At 32.0% G+C, this 19,070-nt stretch overlaps 1 protein-coding gene across 6 annotated transcripts in view; it reads right to left on the bottom strand.

The window, feature by feature from the left end:
* LOC132753428 (zinc finger MIZ domain-containing protein 1-like) overlaps nucleotides 1–19,070 on the bottom strand; it is a 250,516-nt gene that overhangs the window by 96,459 nt on the left and 134,987 nt on the right. The window lies entirely within an intron of this gene.

Below are 19,070 nucleotides of genomic sequence, written 5' to 3'. Positions count from 1 at the left end.
CATCTGCTTGAACAAAAATGAGGGGAACAATATAGCTGTCTTGAATAACTTTTGGTGAAAAGAATTTTCCTATACCTCTAGCATTAATTAATGATTGTAAAGAAACTAATGGGGTTTTTACTATGGGATGATATTTTATTGCAAACAACTTTATTGCATATACTATTTAAAAGAAATTTCAATATGCTTATTTAAACTTATCTTATTTAACACTGTTAAAAACAAAATGCAAAATTCTCTTCTAAGTTTGAGTATGGTTATTTAGTCCAATGACGAAATTAGGCAAAGGAAATATCTAAATGAGACAATTATAGGGTGTACACCACCTATACTAGTATATTATATTAAACAAGTGCAATTAAAACTGTTTCAATGTAAAAGAACAAAATGTCCCTTTAGGCCTTACCGATCACCATCTTAGTGCAGCATTGGGATTCAATTGGAGTTAATCGTTTACTTTCAATAAGGGGACGATATATTGAACTACGTTCCTTGACACATAAAGCAATCGTTAATGTGGTATGCATTTTATACCAGTTAAAACAGAGCATCTAACTGTTCACATGGAGCACCATTGCCAATAATTTAATTGTACACAAGTATTTTGTAAGAGGATTATACATGTATATGTTTCTACAAAAGTGATACAACGTTATCTGGCATATTTACAGGTATCCAAATGTCTGGAAGTCATCTGATTTGGCTTCATTAAGCCTATTAATCTCAAAAGGGAGAGCATCAGATTAGTAATTAAGGGGTCGCTGATACGATACTTCTGGGAAGGTGCAAGCTTTCCATAACAATTCGGACAATAAGCGGGACAAGTGGGGTCACTTGGAGAGAAATTGAAGGGTAATTACTGGTTAGCAAATATATCAATATGTGAAATATCCATATATCCACTTACAAAACGAAGAAGAGCAAACAAAAAAAAATCAAAATATACCCCACAGCATTCAATCAAATCTAGGTAACCAATATATGCATTTGAAAAAAAGCATTTGCAATAACATGGAATATACTATACAAAGTATGAAAAACAACATCAACAAGGAAGGGAGGCATTCGAAGAACGTATCACATGACTACGGGCAAGGAGACCGACAGGACACCAAACAAAAACAGGACAGGGCACAGGGGTAAGCACAAACAGGGTGTTAATTTAAATAAATCACAATAGGAAATCATAGAAACCGACGAGGAAATTAAAGAAGACAATTAATTAATAGGCCTACAAAAGTTAAAGGGGGGTAAGGGAAAGGGACTCGTTAGCTGGGGCATTGGAGGAATTGAAAGAAACTAGGAGCGAGATACTTACCGTAGATGAGAAAAAAAACAAGAAGGGACACAAAGGCGTAATCACAATAGCATGTAGCAAAATCAAGACATAAATATGAGGAAAATAGAGGAGTGCCTCCTTGGAACGGTCAGCTGCAGTACTGGGGAATATAAACCGGTTAATGGTGCACCAACTTCACTGTTAGTCCCAACACGTTCCTTTTAAACGAGACAGTGTCATTAAATCCAGCTAAGTGAAATTCTAACAGTTGTTATGATTACAAAAGTTGACATAAGTAAAGCACAGAAATGCTCATGTAGATACAATGACCATAACAAAAAAGAAAGACAAAGTAGCAAGAATATCACCTACAAGGGCCCAACGAAGCAAGGCAGAAGACGAAACTTATGACAATTCAGTCCCAATGGGCTTTAAGAACTGTCCATCATAGTCTTCTACTTGGTCGGTCAGGTGTAATCAAAAAGAGGAAAGCGTAGTGTCCAATTGTAAAGCGTTGAGGTACGCCTTAAAATAGTAGGTTCATAACTTCTTTTAATAAAACATTTAATCATTTTAGAAAAGGCAGCAGAAAAATGTCCATGACCCAAAATTTTATGAAGTTAGCAAATCACATCTATACAGAAATCAGGCCTGCTAATCTCTCTTTGCAGAAGGGTTTCCAAATCGCTATTGAATTTTAAAATGAAATCGAAATTACGATTGTAAAATTTAGTTAAATACTTCCATAATTTATGATAGTGGTAACCATAGGCACTTTACTTAACAAATAAACGCAAAAGCAAATAAATATGATTCGCTAGAAGATCAACAATGCCAACTGGGCTATAACTTAACCTCGCCTCTTAATATCGGTCCAAACAAAGAACTTTCCAAACACAAAGAAGTATCTTAAGTTTTAAAGTAAATTTAATGATAATAGCAAAGATAAATAAAAAATACAATGAAGTATTAAGTTAAGAAGTGTATATAAAATCAGAATCAAATAATCCCTGTAATCACATATTTATGATTTGTTCACTTTTGCTGAAATTAAATTATTGAATTTATTTCTAATTAAATTCTTATATTTTACTTCATTTTCAAAGGGGTTTTTCGCTTTAATATCACATTTATTGATTCTGTTAAAAAGAATTAAACTTATTAATCTAAAACTCTCTTCAACTGATTTTGCCAATTACGTAGTACTTTGAATCAAGGTATTACCATTTTTATTTGATTTCTTACTGTCTTACATCCTTAAAGTACTCTCAGGTTAGAAGGTTAATTTCAAGAAAAAGACTTCCTACTGTCTTTTAATATCATCTGAACACATTACAGCAGGAAGTTTCCAATTGTTCCAAACTTTCCAATACTTCAAATCATTTCTGTTGTGACGCAAGATTGTTGCTAGAAGATTTTTAACCAAAGATATTATTTACGTATTTTCACACCATTTAAAGTACCTGACTTTCCAGCAATCTCAACAAAATTGTGGAAGCTTTCGGCAAAAATTGAAAGTGATTCCAAATAAACAGCGGTAATAACTTAAATATGTTTGACAGACAGTATACAAGATTTTTCTTCCATATATAAACCAAGGACTGACCAATCATTAAATATTATCAATATGCACGTGTTTTTTTCTCATCAAATTGCCCTTAAATTCTAAAGCATGCTACATATTTTTAATGGGCTTGTCCATCTTTTATTCAAGACAAAGCCATTTATAATTTTTAGGCAAAAATTCAATATATGTTCTGACTGAATCGTGGACAGTGAGGACCTCACAGATGTGATGGCAGGTTTTGGTCTTCTTTGGTCACATAGGCAGAAGAAGTTGCTGCAAGAAGGGTAATATGTTGAGACAATTTTTTTTATTGCTTTTAGGATTATACCTATATGAGCATAAGCTGTTAGTCTTGGTCCTTCTTATTCATGCATTTCTAGAGTTGTAAAGTATCATTTTGTGTTTATAACATATATATTTGTTTGAAATAAACAATGTTCAAACCCTAAACTAACTAATTTGCATAACAAAGTTCACCATGATCATGGATCCTGATAATGATTATCTCTTTTATTGCAAGATATTAAAAAAAACTTATACACCCTTTAACTTCAAAATTTCTTGTAAGATATGTTTCAACACACCATTTATCTTTAAGCATTCTTTAAGCAAGATGTTTAAAATGAAACTGAACAATGTCTTTAAGCATTTAAGCAAGGTGTTTCAAATAAAATTGAACACACCGTTGATCTGTAAGCATTCTAACAAGTGCTTCAAATTAAATAGAACACTGCCTGTATTTTTAAGCACTCTAGCAATATGTTTTAAATTAAATAGAACACTGCCTGTATCTTAAAGCACTCTAGCAAGATGTTTCAAATTAAAGCGGACTCTGTGTTTAAGCATTCTAGTAAAATGTTGCAATTTAAAATGAACACAGCCTGAATTTTGTCAACCATTCTTGTCTTGTAAAATTCATTTCAAATAAAATTGAAAACGGCCATTGTTTCTTATTATTCTTGTAAGGTATGTTTCAAATAAATTGAACATACTACAGGGGCTGTCACGCTTTAGCATATGGCATTAACTTATATGAGCATATGAGAAAAATTGCAAATATGCTTGCTTGCTTCAGCAAATACATGCTGCCATACATCAATGTATATCACCATATACAAAGGCCAAAACATATTTTGAGCAATTATGTTCTACATGGACAGTCCTTGGAATTCAGAACTTTTTTGTATGCCATTGAGCCTTACCATTCTTGTAAAATATGTTTCAGATTTAATTGAACACAGACAAAAATATCTACCATTCTTGTAAAATATCTTTCAAATTAAAAAGTCACAGCAGTGTTATTTACTAACATTCTTGTAAGGTATGTTTCAAATTACACACAAAACTGTCTTACTGCCTTTAAGCAATCTTGTAAGATATGTTTCAAATGTATTAAACACTGCCTGAATGTCTTTCAACCATTCTTGTAAGACATGTTTCAAATTAAATTGAACACCATCTTTGTTTTCTATTATTCTCCTATCTATCACATCCCCTCTTATCCTTCTTTCCTGCCAGCATTGCTCTGTTTTCCCATTAATTGAACAATTATTGTCCACAGTGTATAAATCTCATCCAATTCTGTCAGTTATTGATTCAAATCAAAGTTCTACAAAACTCAATTACTGAATCAGTCTGCCTTTTACAGATTCTCCGAATAAATGTAAGTTTTGCTGAGCTGTGTTGCTATGGGACAGGGTTGACATTAGATCACTATTTGACATTTATTACTGTATCCACTCTTCCAATATGCCATTTTCTATACAGCTTTCTCTAGACAGATCCATTAGCCTCAATGACTACATTACTTAGATATAAATTACTTAGAAATTTTTATAGAAATATTTCTTTTGTTTCATGGTGATTTCTTGCCATTTCCTGTCAGGCTATGGTGTTTGTTGACATTATTTGTTCAGTAATAAATATGTTTGTGATACAAAAACTTGAAAATGGATTCACAAATGTATATAAAAATTGTTTAATTTCATTATGAAAACAAATAAATCTCTTACATAAAAGGCCAGTGTATATTGATTAAGATAAAATACATTGGTTCCTGTCACAAATTTCAAATTGCAATAAATCATTTCAACATTTTCCTGAAATCTGTCAAGCAGACAAAAACATAGTGTTAACAGCTAATACAAACATCTCATTTCATCTATATATTATTAAAATCTTTTAATTTAGAAATCTTGGGGAAACTCAGAGGCATGAAAAGATAACTGTTTATAACAGGAAAATAGTATAGTGTGTTCTGATTTTAAACATTTTTATCCAGTCATTATTTCTCAGTTATATTAGCAAACATTTTCTAATAGTGGTAAGCACAATGACAAACTATGTAGCACTGACTCCCTCACATGATTATTTTATCCTGGCATCACATCAGTCCTACAATCATCCTCTTAAAGTCAAAGCTTAAATCTTTGTCAAGGACTAGATGAGGATTACGCCTAAAACTCTTACTGCAAGATTACAACAATTTAAAAAGGCAGCAATTGCTCTTCTCTTATGTATAGAAGCGATGAAATTTGACACATTTTAATCATTGCACTTTTAGTGTTTTGGTAAAATATTCTTGATGCAAGTTCTTGCAATCTTTATTACTTTTATATCTTATTTAATCCCTGTTTCTAGTTTCATCCAGCAACCCTTTTCATGCATTTATCTGTTGAATAACTTGTTTTATAAAGAATACTTACTAGTTAGCTCGACTTTTCAAAGAATAGGTAGAGCAATGTGTCATGTCAGACATTGTTTAAGTTTTGAGTGCAAGTTGGCATCTCTAAAACTAATAAAAAGGAATGTATTGAAATTTCACACAGTTATTTGAGAGCATAATATATAATTGAAAGTCAGTGTTCAAGGTCCATAACCCTTACATGGATTTTGTTAAAATTATTGGCCTGTTTAAATTTATAAAATTCTGCATTATTACTGTCAAGCATTGAAAATAGACAAGTACAATGTCATACTAACAGCTTTTATTTTATGTTGCTTGCATTTAGTTTCTACATACATATACTTTTTGTCATTATAAATATGTATGTATTTGGTTTTTGTATAACTTATCATTACTTCAACAAATAAAATATTGAAAAGCTTGCATTAATTTGGCAATTTTATAATTTACAGCATCACAGTTATGCAAACATCTGGTTCTTGCAAGCAGTATTTTGTACTGAAATCCAAATACTTGCACCTGGGTTAAGCACATTATCAAAACTTATCATATTTTAAGTTTCTGCCAAAATATATCATATGTACTATCATTGAAAAAAGTATTTTTTGTTTGTTTTTGTACACTTATGGATTTGTATACTGAATGAAATGTTGGTATCTGTTTTTTGCATGCTTTTGTAATTGTATAATCATTGAAAATTAACCAGTGTTTGGTTATTGTACTCTTCAGGATTGGCATAACCATTAAAAAAGCTTGTACATATATTGCATTCTGCAACTGGTTTTTGCACTCTTTCAGGCTGTGTTTAATAATAAATATGACTTGTATTTGGTTTTTGTAAAATAATAAATATGATTTGTTTTTGGTTTTTGTACTCTTTAGAATCTGTATAACCATTAAAATGCTTGTATATGCTTTTTGAACAATTCATATTTTATAGCATTACAAAAATGGATTCAGTGATATGGTTCTTGTTAACTGTTTTAATAGCAACAATATGATATGCTTTATATTCTATAACACATAAAACATGCTTGCTTATGATTTTTTGCAACAACAAAAAACTAATCATAAATTATTTGTTGCATAATTATGTCATTTTTTTTGCATCACAGTCTTTATCATTTGCATCAATATAACAGCATTTGATACTTGCAAGTTCTATTGCATTTGTAATGTTAAATTCATTCTATAAGTAAAAAAATCTTTTCTTTTAATATAACATCATTGGTTGATGGATATAGCTATGTTGGTTGTCTGTTCCATTTCCCAATGGACAAATGATGTAATAACAGATATTGGATCATGTGACTTGATTTGTTTTACTTGTAATTGTTTCTGCTTTTTGTATTGTAACTTGAGAAGTTTCCATACATATTTCATTACAGCAACAAAATGTTTATATATGAACTTTATTATAAAGTCAAAGTGATAATTGTGCCAAAAAGAATTATAAAAGGTAAAATATCAACCTTGACACCTGAGTCCAAATCTAACAGTATGGTCCACTGAGGTATTTTAACATGATGAGACTGGAAATATTTTTCCCAGATTTGTGTACCATTTGATGTAGGTCTGGATCAATAACTTACATGCAAATTTCATGTCATTCTCTCTACCTGTTTTTCCAGAATAATCATTTAATTGTGCAAAATTACCCAAAAATGAAAAACATTGCAAATGCTTTCCACTCCACTGCAATGCTTTCCAGTCAAATCTGGCTGAGAATTGCACAAAAAAATTGATTTTCGATTTAATTCTGAGTATATTTCATTACTATTATTTGCAGATTTTTCCGTTTTAAGTGCTCCACTTGAGCTTTGTAACATTTTTAAATTTTATATTTTTAGACTTATGGACCTCAGAAGAGTTCCTTTACATTGTTGGAGTAGATCACTCTAAAATTTGTCAACTCAACTAGCAAGATGCTTTCAAAATAATTTTAATAGACAAGATTTCCATATCACATAAATAAAGCATACTATTAAGGTACCAGCCAGGAAATAAAGCCATTGTACTGAGGGTGACCAGTTAGATGCTTCATTGCTAGGACTTGTTTCCAATCTTTCAAACTTTGGTCTCAATGTTTGGCATTAAGATTCTTGACTCTCTAAATATTTTCACTATCATTGTTTTACAAATAAAACATGAGCAATTCTTCAAACATACACAATACTTCAAAGTTATTCTCTTAACAAAGAGATATTTTTTTCTTGATATTATCTCTTAACTTTCTATTCAAGCTAAGCATTGAAAAAGATATCAAGAGAGTATAAAATGCAAGATAAATGGAACTAAGTTTACAAAGTTCATCAAAATCACCGGGTTTTATTATGTTTTCAATCTACTTTAAAAGCTCTTGTTGTAAAGATAACACTGCTGTATAGAATTCAAAGAGCAATCTGGCTCAGTTTTGAGAACAGCTTATCAGTAATATCAGGAATTGTATAAAGCTGTTTAATTGAAATCTACAGCCATCTTGTGTAATTAAATGATAAGTTTGTGCTTAAAATGAAATATTTTCATGCAAATGATGGCATCCTAACAGGAGAGAGATAGGTATCTGCAGAGGATCTACCCCTTTCATATAATTCTTCACTAATCTCCTGTAAGTTCAATTCAACATACAAGCAATGTCAAGCAAGTTATTCTGTTAAATTACATGATATGAAAGATAACTGGCATAATTCAAAGAACATATTCTTGTTAAAAAAAATACGGCATACTTAAATGAAATAGCTGTAAAAATATATTACCTGTCATTTCAATGATTTAAAACATTTAAAATGCCAGTTTGTAATAAATAGAGGATATTGAATGAGTGTAAGTTCAATACTGAATTTATTGCACGAGTTGAATAAAATTATATTATGCGAGCTTCTGGCGAGCATAATATTATTTTATTCAACGAGTGCAATAAATTCCGTAATGAACTTACACGAATTTAATATTCTATTTATCACATACCCAAAATAAATACCGTTTAAAGTGAAATAAGAGTCATTTTTCATTGACGCGCCTATAGTATAACGCTAACATTTAGCGCGTCTTTACACTATGTTTGTATAACGCTAATGACGTCACGTCAAAATATATGCACGGCCGTGCAATACCATTTTTACGGAGTCGCAAAATCGGCACGGGTGTGTGATAAATAAGTTTTCTTGATGTTATAATAAATGTTAAGCAGAAACTATAATGAATTGAAGTTAATGTTTATCAAAACTACTTAAGACTAAGGCATTAAAACATTTCATATTAGGAGCAAAGTGATTACATTTGCTTCCATACTGTCATGAGCATGGTTGGTGTAAGTTAACATCACTGACTTAAAATCAATGGTTTCTCAGCATGTTTGAGTCCTGCTAGAGTCTTTTGCTTCTATCATGAGATGAAGTCATCCACCTGCATTAATATAAGATTGCTGGTCCTACTCAGGTGTGCACTCAAGACCTTTAAAGTTGGTGTTACTTAAAATTTTACACCACCCACCACAAAAAATATGATATGAAGTTACTCTTGTCTTGCAGTGATTTAGGGTAAAGTAGATATTAGCATTGTGGCCAAAGAAACTATGAAAGGTCTTTATAAGTAAATCATTACAAAGTACGATACCTGAGAGTTATAATTATATTAATGAGCAACTCCATTTATAAAAATGTTCATATATTAGAACATAAGGTAAAATAAGTTGCATATGCTTGCATTAGTCACTTCTGTCTGTGCTTCAACTCTCAAGTCTGATTAGTGATTGAGTGAGTGAGTTTTGCTCATACCATAAAATTACTAAAAGTTAAATTTTTGAAGTTTGATAAACTAAAAATACAAATCTATTCAATTAATTTATAATACAAATCTGTGTACATGTAAAAGTAAATTACAATTCATAATTTTGAGCAATCAACAAAAATCAAAATGTATTAACATATACCCATTCATTTATTTTTGTTTCATTGTTTACTAAAAATGTTAAACCTTGGCATGCTTTAGTACTAGTAAGTTCAATCTAAGGTATATGATAACCTGCATAATTATTATTCTCAGGACTTTGGTCTTTGCTCTGTATTGTATTGATTTGTTGTTTTTTGTTTTCTTATGTTTTTTTTTCTATATTAAAAATGATATTTCAATATGTTTGTTATAACGATTTCCCTATGTGTGTACAAGTTATGAAATAAACTCTGTTCTTTTCTTGACTTCCCTGTTTTATTTTTTTAATGGCAACATGCATAATTATAATTCTGACAGTACTTTGCACATGGGCTTCCCTTTTTATTTTTTAAACTTCTAATTCCTTATAAAAGAAGAATTGACAAAATATAAAGAAGAACCAGTCCATTGGGGGAAAACAGTAAATCATGTTTTCAACAAATTTTCTGGCCATATGCATCACAGTTTTGCTATATTAGCCCCTGAGTGGAATAGCAACAAAGATTGATTGATAAATAAATTGAGAGAACTGCACTATGATCTGTGTAAAAGACATAAAACTTGAGGAATTCAATAAAGCCATGAATTAGTAATGACATCTCTTGCACTAGGGACTTGCTCTAATCTAAAATTACTTATAATGTACAAAATGTCCTTATATAATCTATCAATGTTGGTTTTATTCCCTGATCAATAACTGTATACGTTTCCACTTTGCATTTAATGTAATATTTTGATATTTAATGGAATGATTTTGCAGGAAGCAAGTCAAATAAAAGTATATGCAATTGATTGTTAAATTGCTATATTCCATAATTTAGAATCATTAGATATTCAAAATTTGATATTCAAGTTAACTTGCATCAAGTCTACAATTATTCTTTGCTATTACATACTACATTGCATTTGCAAAAATCTAATTTTTGTCAATTCCTAGAGTAACATTTGTAAAAATTAATGATAAATAATACTTGTGCAAACCAACCACCTCTAAGTAAAGACCAAGATTGTGACACCTGTCAAAGGAGGTTATAATCTTCTGGAAAAAAATAAGGCAACAATTAACCTGAAATAAGACCATCTGTTAATAAAGAAAATTAATTTGCAATTAGTAAAGTGAAAGAAAAACAATATTGTGCTGAAAACCAAAGCAATTAGTAAGTTATATGTAAAGCAGTGTTTGAAAGTTTTATTCAAATTGCTTCTATTTTGATAGGACAAAAAACAAGAGCTGTCAAAAGGACAGTATGCTTAACTATTCTCAAAGCTTGATAGTAAAATAACAGCCTGGATAGTGTATAAATTAACAAAGAGGAAGATTTTATTCGCAAATAATACAAATAATGTACATGACATAGTTGTTAGTCTTGGATAATGACCAAAGTATTTCTAAAGTTCACAAAGGACCTTATTTCATTCAAAATCTATGCAGAGTTATGAATCATGGAGAGTGACCATGAATTGTTGTAATTCAAAAACATGAATCAAGTTTCAAGTGAATACAATCAGTAGTTTTAAGAAAGATAAATGTTGCAAGCAAACTTTTAACCAAGAATTTTCCAAGTTAAAAAAGGCCTAAAATTCAGTCAAAATCCATGCCAGAGTTACAGACCACTTGATCTTGAAGTGCTGTATTATTAGTTTCGAATGAAAACATTCAGTAGTTTTAAAGACTGACATTGCATGCAAAACTTTTACCAATAATTTTCAAAGTTCACAATGAAGTAAATATCCTAAGTAAGTTGATGAAATAATATGTTGCATATAAAACTTTCACCAAAGTGTTGCACCGATGGTTGGATGGTCCTACTTTTCCTCATGTAGTCAAGCTAAAAAGTGAGTTAACTTTGAAAATATTAAATTTCACATCTACATTTTGCTGTAAAATCAATTAATGTTTGTTGTTTCTTTACAAATTTTCTTAAAGGTTAAAACATTTTCACCAATGCTTAAAAGACTCTGAGTGTTAATAATGAAATGTCACTAGCATTTGGTTTGGTTTAAACATATTTATTCAACATAATATTTAACATGTGAACAATATTTTACAAAACACATTTTTAGATTGGGCAGAAAGGTATAAAGCTTATGAGTGTCCTCTCCCACTAGCAATTGAGGCCAATCCAGTGGGCAATTCTGTTCTGAATGTTCAACTTTGTTCATATAAAAATTCAAATGACAAATGGCAAAAAACACAAAAAATAATGTTTTGGACTCCTGCAATTCTCAGCAGGACAAAGTCCACTGTATATGTTGAACTATTTTTAATATCTATAAGACATGTTAATTTTTGTAGCATTTATCTCATTCAATAAATCAAGTTTAACATGTATCATTATGCTACTGATGAATAGCCTTAGGGGTGGAAAATATTTGGTCTAAAAACACTCCTCTTTATAAAATTATAACAGGTCACTGCCTACTTTCTGATGACAAAAACAAATTAAACTTTAAATAAACTTTTCAACTTGATTAAAAACTGGGATGGTCATAAATCAAACATTCCATAAAAAGATCACTCTTATCCTTAATAAAGTATGTTATAATTGATAATTAACTCTTTCCTTAGAGCTGTTTTTAAACTAATTTACAAAACAAGATCTTGGTAATTTAACACTTTGCTAATATAGATTTGTTCTCCATTCATTCCATCAAATATTCATGGTTGATCAATTAACTTGTTCCTAGACAGAAATTGAGACCTTAGTTTTTTTATACCATCATTCTCTAGATGATCATTTTGAAGTTTCAATATTTTTCAAAACATACAGAAGTTTATATTAAATATAGAAAATGATTAATCAATAATATTAATGACAGTGATATAAATCAAACCTATTTTCCTAGATGTTTATTATCAAATTTCAGATATGTGACAAATGCTTTAGAAAATATGCAGACAAAGCAAAGATATTATATCAATAATATTACTTTCTAAAAATATAAAACAAATTTAAATGAAATTTTAAACTATAAGGATTTGATTCTGCAAACATTAAAAGTTTTACACACAACAATAAATACCTTTGTCACAAAATATGCCTTTTGCATTAGCTACAGATTTCTCAATTTTGCACATGGCACAGACTTGCAGTGACATATTTTTACTTGTGACCTCTATGTATAACCTTGACCTTTTACATACTGACCTTTTACCTTTACACAACACTAAGTAACTTTTCATGATAGTGCACATTTCTATCAAGTAATGCTAAAATTCATTGATGCATGCAGATGTTGTCTGAACAAAATCTGAACATTTCATCATTTCTTGTTACCTTGACCTTGCATATATTGACCTGAATGATAAATGTAATGCTCATCCTCTTCTGTGATTCAAATGCCTTAATTTGTGATGACTTGATGAACCCTCAGCTGGTCATCATCTATACAAGCAGGCAGATGTTTGGCTGAGGCAAGTATGCAAATGTGTGGCTGGCTTTATAATGCAGGCAAATATGCAGCTGGATCTATACTAGCAGGCAAATGTGTGGCTGGCTTTATAAGTGCAGGCAAATATGCAGCTGGATCTATACTAGCAGTCAAATGTTTGGCTGGCTATATAAGTGCAGGCAAATATGCAGCTGAATCTATACTAGCAGTCAAATGTTTGGCTGGCTTTATAAGTGCAGGCAAATATGCAGCTGAATCTATACTAGCAGGCAAATGTTTGGCTGGCTTTATAAGTGCAGGCAAATATGCAGCTGGGTCTATACTAGCAGTCAAATGTTTGGCTGGCTTTATAAGTGCAGGCAAAATATGCAGCTGGATCTATACTAGCAGGCAAATGTTTGGCTGGCTTTATAAGTGCAGGCAAATATGCAGCTGGGTCTACTAGCAGACAAATGTGTGGCTGGCTTTATAAGTGCAGGCAAATATGCAGCTGGATCTATACTAGCAGTCAAATGTTTGGCTGGCTTAATAAGTGCAGGCAAATATGCAGCTGGGCCTATACTAGCAGTCAAATGTTTGGCTGGCTTTATAAGTGCAGGCAAATATGCAGCTGGATCTATACTAGCAGGCAAATGTTTGGCTGGATTTATAAGTGCAGGCAAATATGCAGCTGTATCTATACTAGCAGGCAAATGTTTGACTGGCTTTATAAGTGCAGGCAAATATGCAGCTGGATCTATACTAGCAGGCAAAAGTTTGGCTGGCTTTATAAGTGCAGGCAAATATGCAGCTGGATCTATACTAGCAGACAAATGTTTGGCTGGCTTTATAAGTGCAGGCAAATTTGCAGCTGGGTCTATACTAGCAGACAAATGTGTGGCTGGCTTTATAAGTGCAGGCAAATATGCAGCTGGATCTATACTAGCAGTCAAATGTTTGGCTGGCTTTATAAGTGCAGGCAAATATGCAGCTGGATCTATACTAGCAGGCAAATGTGTGGCTGGCTTTACAAGTGCAAGCAAATATGCAGCTGGATCTATACTAGCAGGCAAATGTTTGGCTGGCTTTATAAGTGCAGGCAAATATGCAGCTGAATCTATACTAGCAGGTAAATGTTTGGCCGGCTTTATAAGTGCAGGCAAATATGCAGCTGGGTCTATACTAGCAGACAAATGTGTGGCTGGCTTTATAAGTGCAGGCAAATATGCAGTTGGATCTAATATACTAGCAGGCAAATGTGTGGCTGGCTTTATAAGTGCAGGCAAATATGCAGCTGGATCTATACTAACAGGCAAATGTTTGGCTGGCTTTATAAGTGAAGGCAAATATGCAGCTGGGTCTATACTAGCAGACAAATGTGTGGCTGGCTTTATAAGTGCAGGCAAATATGCAGCTGGATCTATACTAGCAGTCAAATGTTTGGCTGGCTTAATAAGTGCAGGCAAATATGCAGCTGGCCTATACTAGCAGTCAAATGTTTGGCTGGCTTCATAAGTGCAGGCAAATATGCAGCTGGATCTATACTAGCAGGCAAATGTTTGGCTGGATTTATAAGTACAGGCAAATATGCAGCTGTATCTATACTAGCAGGCAAATGTTTGACTGGCTTTATAAGTGCAGGCAAATATGCAGCTGGATCTATACTAGCAGGCAAAAGTTTGGCTGGCTTTATAAGTGCAGGCAAATATGCAGCTGGATCTATACTAGCAGGCAAATGTTTGGCTGGCTTTATAAGTGCAGGCAAATTTGCAAGCTGGGTCTATACTAGCAGACAAATGTGTGGCTGGCTTTATAAGTGCAGGCAAATATGCAGCTGGATCTATACTAGCAGTCAAATGTTTGGCTGGCTTTATAAGTGCAGGCAAATATGCAGCTGGATCTATACTAGCAGGCAAATGTGTGGCTACACTATGCAGGATCTAAACTAGCAGGCAAATGTTTGGCTGGCTTTATAAGTGCAGGCAAATATGCAGCTGAATCTATACTAGCAGCAAATGTTTGGCTGGCTTTATAAGTGCAGGCAAATATGCAGCTGGATCTATACTAGCAGGCAAATGTGTGGCTGGCTTTATAAGTGCAGGCAAATATGCAATTGAATCTATATACTAGCAGGCAAATGTGTGGCTGGCTTTATAAGTGCAGGCAAATATGCAGCTGGATCTATACTAACAGGCAAATGTTTGGCTGGCTTTATAAGTGCAGGCAAATATGCAGCTGGGTCTATACTAGCAGACAAATGTGTGGCTGGCTTTATAAGTGCAGGCAAATATGCAGCTGGATCTATACTAGCAGGCAAATGTGTGGCTGGCTTTATAAGTGCAGGCAAATATGCAGCTGGATCCATACTAGCAGGCAAATGAGTGGCTGGCTTTATACTGGTTATAAAGAAGGCTCCTAAGTTTTAAAATTTGCAATAAAAGTTTGCATGGCCATGTGATTGTAGCAAAGTCTTGTGTATGTCAAAACTGCTGAAATAAGCTTGCCATTATCAAACCAGTGATTGGAGAATGAAAGTATTCTCAATCTTGAACAGATTTTCAAAATTTATTAATGTAATTTGTTGATTTCATTTACAATTAAACCTTATATCTTGGTTTTGTACAAGTAAACAATACAATTTGGCTAACATGTCTGCCTGCATTCTTCTGTTAGCATCTTGGGATAGTGAGATTTATACTTCTAAATTGTCTAAACCTAAAAAAACTAAAACCATAACTGCATGTTTATTCTTTCCATCATCACACCACACTATTATATTGATCATTTGCCATATCACAACAGCATTGAAAAAACAATATTATTTTCTAAAATATAGTAAAATGTAATTCTAAAGGGGTTGCTTTGTCAAAAAGTTTAATGTTAATTAATGTTAAATATTTTAATATGGATTGTATTCTTGGCAGGAAAAAGCATTTTTCAATCAAATAGAATTAACAAGAAGAGTGTTCAATGATGACAACCCATATAACTGTCTCCAGATAATACCTTCTAGAATTCATTACCCTTTGTTATATTCTAAACAACAAATAAAAAGCCATATGCAAATTGCCTGTCTGGAACTTGAATGTTCTTATAACTGTTTGATACTCTCTTTCACAACAATCGAATATTTCAATTACTTTTCTTTTCAACCTTCAATCTTTTCTTCAATAGATTTTTTTGTGATAGTTCTTTTTTTCTCTAAGAGTTCTACATCTGCTGCAGTGTGCAACAAACCTCATTTTGACATATACTTGTATTAGCCGGCTTTAATCTAATTTGCCAATAGCGAAAGAAATGCGTTTTTATTGATGACTAATAAAATTGACAAAATATGATGTCTAAATTTTACTATTAGACTTAACCATCATAGCATGATTTTATGGCACACCAACACAATTTAGGTCATATGGCACCAGAAACAGGATTTTGGCTAACCTTGTGTGTTATAAACTTAAAGCAAGCATCCTTTACTTTTGACATGTGAATAAACTCATCTGTTTTAAAATTTTCCAGGAAATATGGAGAAAAAAAGAATATGAAGATTTAAATTGTTATGGGCTCAAGTTGAAAGGTCAATATCAAAATGATATTTCAGACAATTGGTTTAGATTATATGATGCTGTATAGAGAGTGATAGTATAAACAGCGACAATATTAGGCTGTAAACGCCAACATTTTCAGGTCAGCCTGCACAACAGTGAAGTCTGACCCAACTTTAGACTGTTGGTTGCTAAATATTTACATATAGAAATACATTTAAATAACAGCAGCCACATCCAAAAGTCTATCACACAATATAGGGGAGAATATATTAAGAAGAATGCAATGTCTGTGATAAACATGTTAACATTAATACAGAAACAGATATATTGTGTTCTTATACAGAGACAGAAACTGTCATGCATGATGTGCTTACATTGTATAATACAAGTTGGGGATAAGGAAATGGAAAGTACTTTTAAAGTAATTTTTGTAAAGTTTTATGGCTCTGTTTTACTTATACAGAATCTGAAAATTTAGTTTGCAATTCTACCTGACAATAATTACTGAATGTAATTTTTGAAAATATTGCTGTTAATAATAAATTATATTCATAGTAGTCCTTTTGAGCTTAAGATAAATACAATTTAGTAAAAAAAAAGAAAACAACAAAAAAAAACCATACAGATAAAAAAATAAAACAAAGCTATATAAGCTTTAATGTAGAATTGTTTATTATAGATGCATTTAAATTATAACAAAGTTGGAAAACAGAAATTTGTTCTAAGGACATTTATGCTCCCTCTTCATTCCAATGTTGCAGTGGTATATTCACTTACATATGCATATTTCATTTAGGTATAAAGTGATCTTTTAGTAAGTAATATAAATATACAGTCAACTATCGTTATCTCGACATCGCTTTTCTCGATATTTCGTTATCTCGATGAAATTTTGAAAGTCCCAATTTTCTTCCTTCTTTATCTTTATTGGAAATATGTGTTTATCTCGATATTTTTATTTCGATTTTTTCAGTATCTCGATGTAAAATTTCAGCCCCAACAGTTATTTTCACACTATTATCCTTTGTTTATCTCGACTAATAGTTTTCTTTCATATGTTCCCTTCAGACGTGTGAAAAACACAAACTAGACGATAATTGCTCAATAGCGCGTGTCACAATGATGATTATGTTTGTAACAAGTTTAGCTGTTTTTATAAAAGTAATTCTATTAAGCGTGTTGATTGACTTAGTTCCAAAATGAATGAATTTTGCGTGCTTTATAAATATTCGAACACTGTATCAATTCATTATGACTCTAAATGTAAATGAAATAGTGAAAGTATAGAAACGCTATCGTTGCAATATTGTTTCACAACATCACCACCAAAATCAATCAGCGGTCGAGCAATCTCGAGAAAGACCCAATAAATAGCCCGGATAGGATATCCGGATCAACCAATTTCACTTTTTTGGTGTATTACTGAGTAAACCTCACTATGGGTTTTATCACAGACACACGTATTTCCGCTGGTAAACATCCGCTTATGTTACTTTGTTAAATATTGACTAGGCGTATGAAAACAAGACATGGGGATATCAGAGTTTATTTGACATTAGGTATGCATATGTCTTTTGTAAAAATCAGTATCTGCCTTAATCAAACCCTAATATGTTTATCTCGACATTTCGTTATCTCGATATTTTTTGGACGGTCCCGATGACTTCGAGATAACGAGAGTCGACTGTATATTAAATGACAGTTTTCAAACAAAGTTAGCCAACTTAGTCTTTTTACTTCTAAAATTATTGGCCTATCAATGATTTTCAAAAAGTGTCATTGTAACCTTGAACTTTGACCTAGTGACCTGAAAATCAATAGGGATCTTTTACTGGCCATGAGCAATGTCCTAACTGAGGCTTGATTTATCAGTGATATTCCCTAAAATATCATTGTGACCTTGTTGACCTTTGACCTAGTAACCTCAAAATCAATAGACCTACCAAGGTTTATGAACATAGACTTACTACTTCTCAGGCTTTTGCATGATTAGACAAACGAAACAGGATATATATCATATCATCATCCCCCAAAAATATGCTCCCCTTTTTTAAGTGATTGCATAATATATTTGTTCTATGACTGGGAATAATTGGTCTGTAAAGATTTTATTCATTTATAATTTAAGTTATAACAACACCAGTAAGTTATTTTCATTTATGCACTTTAAAATTTATTTATAGCAAATATCATTGACGGAACATCAAGCAACATATGGTAAATATTGAATAGTCAGATGTTTTATACAAGATGTTTCATCTCATTGTTCCTCACAAATAACAATTATTGCTCTAAATAATGAACTCTTATAGGATGTTAAAAGGAAAACAAACTACCCAAAAGGAGCAGAAACTACCACAAATCTTTTCTTTGTTGACAAAATAACTAATGTAATACAATATTAGTCATATAAATCAGATTTCCCAGGAAACCTCCAATAATTGCATTATCCTATTTTATATATGATTTCCCTAAGAGTAACATCTATTTCCCCCCTTATTTTGTAGCCATGCTGTTGTATTATTTAGTGTGTTATTACATATCAATATCTGTTTACTTTTCTCTATCTGCAAGAAGTAATGATCATTGACTTCAAACAACCTTTACTGGCCATGTTTGACCAGTCAATCAACTCACTGAGAACTTCCAGTAAACATAAAATATTGGAGTTCTAAGGAAAATGGTTAGCCT

This window comes from Ruditapes philippinarum, unplaced genomic scaffold, assembly GCF_026571515.1.
Source record: "Ruditapes philippinarum isolate M1 unplaced genomic scaffold, ASM2657151v2 ctg3_1_1_1_1, whole genome shotgun sequence".
Classification (NCBI taxonomy): domain Eukaryota; kingdom Metazoa; phylum Mollusca; class Bivalvia; order Venerida; family Veneridae; genus Ruditapes; species Ruditapes philippinarum.
Note: the sequence above shows the minus strand (reverse complement) of the source record. Positions and strands in the feature narration are given on the sequence as shown.